The sequence below is a fragment of the Elaeis guineensis genome, chromosome 3, assembly GCF_000442705.2.
Source record: "Elaeis guineensis isolate ETL-2024a chromosome 3, EG11, whole genome shotgun sequence".
Lineage (NCBI taxonomy): Eukaryota > Viridiplantae > Streptophyta > Magnoliopsida > Arecales > Arecaceae > Elaeis > Elaeis guineensis.
This window is the reverse complement of record NC_025995.2, coordinates 2,262,293-2,267,663: the sequence shown is the minus strand read 5'-3', so window position 1 is coordinate 2,267,663 and position 5,371 is coordinate 2,262,293. Positions and strand designations below refer to the sequence as shown.

Below are 5,371 nucleotides of genomic sequence, written 5' to 3'. Positions count from 1 at the left end.
TAACGGCTACATTCTATAATGATTCGCGGGCATTAACTACCCACTCCATGATTACATAATGTCAGGATAAGCGGGATCCCATGTGTCTAACCGTTTTCAGACGGTTAGCAACAATTCATTTATAATTAACAGCGATGATAAGCCTGTTTTTAATACTGAAGTTCTGTCAAATTTATTTCTCAATTTTCTGTTCGATCATTTATTATTAACTTAAGCATCAAAAGATTCTCGTCGGATACAATTCCGGCCAGTAGATTTTTTTTATAAGTCACTCGTTATTCGATTCAGACGCATTCGGAGAATGACCGCAACATTCCCCATCTCCATCCTCGCCATTGCCTCCTGTTAGCCTCTCGTTCTTCTGGTCGGAGGGGTGGCTGGGAGGTAGTGCAGCCATGCACGGAGGCGGAGGGGTGCCTGCAGGTGTCCCGGATCCAATTCCAGTAGCGGCAGGTCTCCCAGTGGCCCAGCAAGTGTCGCAGGGCCATGCCGCGCCGAGCTTCCTCGGCCTCCAGCCCCAGCCGATGAAGCATGCCGGCTCACCTCCCCCACCGCAGCCCACCAAGCTCTACCATAGTGTCCGGCAACGCCACTGAAGGAAGTGGGTCGCCGAGATCCATCTCCCCAAGAACTGGACCCGCCTCTGGCTCGGCACATTCGACACCGCCAAGAAGGTGGCCCTCGCCTACGACAAGGCCGTCTTTCGGCTTCGCGGTGACTTTGCCAGGTTCAATTTCCCCCATCTCCGTCACAAGACTGCCCACACCGCCGGCGGCCCCCTCCACACCTCCGTCGATGCCAAGCTCCAGGCCATTTGCCAGAGCTTTGCCAGTTCTCCGAAGCAGGGCAGCCCCCTCCCACCCAGTTGCACCCTTCAGCCCATTCTCGATGCTGGCCAGCGACTGAACACGGCGGAGGGCAACTTTTCATCCTCGTAGCTGAGAGAGATGGGGGTCGGCCTGCTCGCTTCGAACAAACCTTTCATTTGGGTGATCAAGGCGAGGCAGAAGCCATTGGAGGAGGCAGGCCACGCCCTCAAAGGAGGGTGGGACTCTATTGCTCACTCATGGGCTGGGAGACGACGTAGGCCGCGCCCCCGAAGTCACAGGTGCCGACCCCTCGGCGTTTCCTCTGGAAGTAGGAGTCTAAGAAATATGAGGCGTGGGGCCTCGAACATGGGGTCGTAGCAATCTTCCCCGGATTGGATCGGCCTGCAGTCCGCCCCTCCCTCCCTGCACGCATAGTCCAGCGCCGCCTGCAGCCTCTCTCTTTCGACCATCCCATTCGCCAAGCACCACTGGTCCGCCGTTGAGCTCATCGATACTCTCCCACTCCCCATCGACATCGATGGCGACGAGGAGCCGTCACCTCGTCCCTTCGCTCTCCCCCTATCCTCTTGTCACCTTAGACCACCGCCGCCGCCGCTTAAAGTGATGAACTCGACGTCGTACACCTTCTCCTTGTCTGGGTAGAAGAGGCCGTAGTTTCTCTTTGAGGTGGGCCTCGGCTTCTGGTCGCCATTGAAGAGGGCGAACAGGTAGACATCCAAGTCCGCCTGCGGCTGCCACGGCGTTCCCCGATAGCACGCGCCGCACCTGTTTGCCGTTGTAAGCGGCCGCGTTCGCCACCCCTGCCCCTGCCCTCACGGCGCCACGTCGCCGACACGAAGTCGGAGACAAACACCTCGTCGGAGGCGGCACAGGCACGCGGGTCCCACCCACCGATAACCACGAGCTTGGTCCCGACGGTGGCCAGTTGGCAGAAGAGAGGGAGGCCGTGGTGGAGCCCGAGATGGGCAGGAGTGGGGCACAGGCGGTGGTGGAGGCGTCGAGGAGGTCGAGGCAGTAGAGCGGGGCGAGGGTGGCATCATTCTTGGCGGCGGGCGGGCTCGACGTGGGCTTGGTCTGGGCGGTGAAGATGGGACATGACTTCGGATTGATCCTAGAAAAAATTATGTTCGAATCGTCCGTCACCTATCACGTCTTCGAATCATATCGTACTCACTTACATATATATTAAAATATTATAAAAATAAAAATAAATAAATTTTAAAATATTTAAATAATTTTGATAAATATCACATAATTTTTAAATTTATTCATCCTTATTTGACATGGCAGGTGACGACGAGTCGATCAAAATTTTTTTTATGATCGATCTGATCATAAAAATTTTATCCATGACGATGAGTGGGCGACGACAAGATTTTTTTTAACTATTTTATAATAGATGATAATTTGGTCAATTTATATTTTTGAAACGAATGCCGGTATATTCCAAAGATATAAATGTAGGTTTTAGGACAAATGGATGAAATTTTAATAAATATAAAATTTTAAAAAAAATTATAATTTATTTTTTTAACTTAAGAATCGAAACTATATTTTTATTTATAAATTTTTAAAAATATAAATATTTATTTAGTATGGTAGATTATTTTTAAATTTTAAATATAATTTTTACATACGGTGATAATGATGGTGACGGTAACGATGATAGTGCCAATGATGATAACAATGATAATGATAGAGGTGATAGCGATTATTATGATAATATAGTGATGATGATCGTAGTAGTAATAACAATAGTGGTGATGGTGATGATGATGATAATAGCATATAAGAAAAAAAAAAAAAAGAGAGATTTGGAGAAGTGAAGCAATAAACTCATGAAAGTAGATAGATATATCCAACACATATAGGTAACAAGCCGCTAGTGGCAACCATTAGCAGAAAAAATAAAACAAAGCTTGCTTTTCTTTTTTTTAAAATTAAAATTTATTTTTAATAACTCTCATAGAAATATAATGAGTTTTTAAAAATATAAAAAATATAAAATATAAACAAAACACTCTATCCAAAAATTTTTTTTTGTCATGTTTTCATATTTTAGTTTTTAAACGCTCGAAGTGAAAAGGTGGTAATACTAAACATGCCCTTAATTTTTTTTTTCATAACTTAAAAGTTTCAAAAGAATTTTTTTTAAGAAACCCCAAATTGAGGAGCTTGTTTCTTAATTTGGGGTCAAAATGACAATTCTGGCACCGGCAGTTCATTAAAAATACTCCGAATTGCACTCCTTTCCTGAAGGTTTAAAGGAAGACAAGGCATTTTTGCTAAGTAGATATAATGATGACGTTTTATAATTGACTCAAATCCTACAAGAAAGGCAGAACCTACCACAGTTGATAACAGAATGGCCCTGCTTTTTGGAAGAAAAGAAGGAGAACAAGAAGAAGAAAGGCCCTGCACGACTGGTGATCCTACAGCCACCATGTCCAAGAAAGGCTTGGCCATCATCTCAAAGACGTGACGCTTCAAACAGTACTGTGGATCTCCCTCCTTTTAAAGATGTTCTAGCGAATACTAATCGTTTCTCCGCTTGCAAATTTTCTCATACTTATTGAGAACAAAATTAGTGATGGATGCATTTGAAAAAAATGTGGGGGTCAATTGGCCCTACAAAAAATGCCCCATGTATGCATACTAGTAAAAAAAATCATAGTGATCGATGAAAAAAATAAAATTGATCTCATAACATTAGATATATATCTATATTAGTAGAAAAAATCAAAATTTATTTCACTAATTTTATGAATTGACTTTATATCTCATATAAAATTTTAAAAAAATAAAAGATAAAAAAGATTATATCAAAAAAGTAATTATAACTTACATTCTCTCTCCAATGACTCACATATCCTATCTCTCTCTTTCTCTCTCCTTCTTTCTTTTTTTATTAATTATTTTTTTATTTATCTTTTAATATCCCATCCTAAATCCAACCGTGCACCTCTTATATTTAAACCTCACATCAATTTATTTTTTATATCCTAAAAAAATCACATCAAAAGATAAAAAAAGTAATTATGATCTGTAATTTCTCTCTTTTGAATGACACACATATCCCACCTCTCTCTCTTCCTCCCTTATTCCACTTTGACCTCTCTCCTCTTCTCTCTCATTTTTTTTCTTTTTTATTCATTACTTCTCTATTTGACTTTTAGTGCTCCACCCCAATTCTATAGTCCCCATCTGTCTACCTTTTATATTTAACCCAATATCAATTTATTTTTATACCCTAATCAATCCACATGCAATAGATAACTATATGTTCTTCTTATCTGTCTTCTCAACCTAAATCAGGAATGTCTTTTTTAGCTTCTTTTTTTACAACATTCTTTTAGTTTTTCTGTTTTCTCTTTTTTCACTCATATCAAATATATATAATTAGAATAATTTTTAGTTAGCTATTATAATTTTAATATTTAATAATATCTAAGATTTTAGTATAGTGCTTCTTTGTAATATTTTATTATAAAAAATATATATTTAAGATATTACATATTATCTTTTTTTATATATTTTATTATTTTTAAAAATAATATTTTTTATTTTTTTTCTTTCTTTTTCTCTTTGTAGCTTCTTCGTTTTTCTTATTATATTGATCTCATGAAGCAAAATTTCTAGATCCGCCACTGAACAAATTCAAGCGGCTGATTGGCTATCTAAGAGAGCTTTGTTGGGTAACCATTCATTTTCTGCAGGGGATGTTTTGCCTTACTTCTTTGCTTAGATCATTCAACATGATAGAATGCATATTGCTGAACCATTAGATGGTGTTTAGAAGTATTCAACTCTTGAGAGAAAATTCATTCTCTCAGACGTTTAGCTAACCAGCTTGTTTATGTTCTTATTATCTATTTGCTGTTTTACAGATTCTGTAGCTCACATGCCATAAATCATCCATCTCCCTCCATTGCTCTCTTGCTGTGCCACTCTACACTTATGTTTGGACTTTTGGTGCATATGTTTTGTCAATTGAGGTGGTCTGTGTGGCATTTAAATGGCGGGACTTGGTAAACATCACAGTTTCTCTTCATCACACTGTGATCAAAATATAACAATGTAACCTTTTAACCCTTTTCAGCTTTTGGTTGGTGCTCAATTTTAATGCAGGGAAGCGTTTCTCGTGGCACAGTTCAGAACTGTAGATCTTATATTCATATGAAGGTTTTTCAAGGAATAATGATCCAATTATCTCTGCATTATCTTTGCCTCTAAACAAGGTCACTCTTTATAATCTTCATTCTCATACATTGATAATGCTCTGGGAATCCTTCATGCAGAGTTCACATTTTATTATATATTTGTTAGCTGGACCTTATTTTTTAACGCTATTTTTTGAAGTTGGTGTTCTTCTCCAAGTTGCAGTAACTTCTCGAGAATTTCTGTTATCTATTCATACATATGCTGTTAGATGTATATCCTAGAAGTCAAGTTGGCTGACACTTATAAACACTCTAAGGGCATAGTTTGTAATTTTGACTTATTAAATTAATAATAATGAATTATTTTTTCATTCATGCTAG

The 5,371-nt window shown here is 39.7% G+C and overlaps 1 pseudogene; it reads right to left on the bottom strand.

The window, feature by feature from the left end:
- Positions 1-900: 900 nt before the first annotated feature.
- LOC140856023 (glucan endo-1,3-beta-glucosidase 12-like) lies at positions 901-3,296 on the bottom strand (annotated as a pseudogene).
- Positions 3,297-5,371: the final 2,075 nt, after the last annotated feature.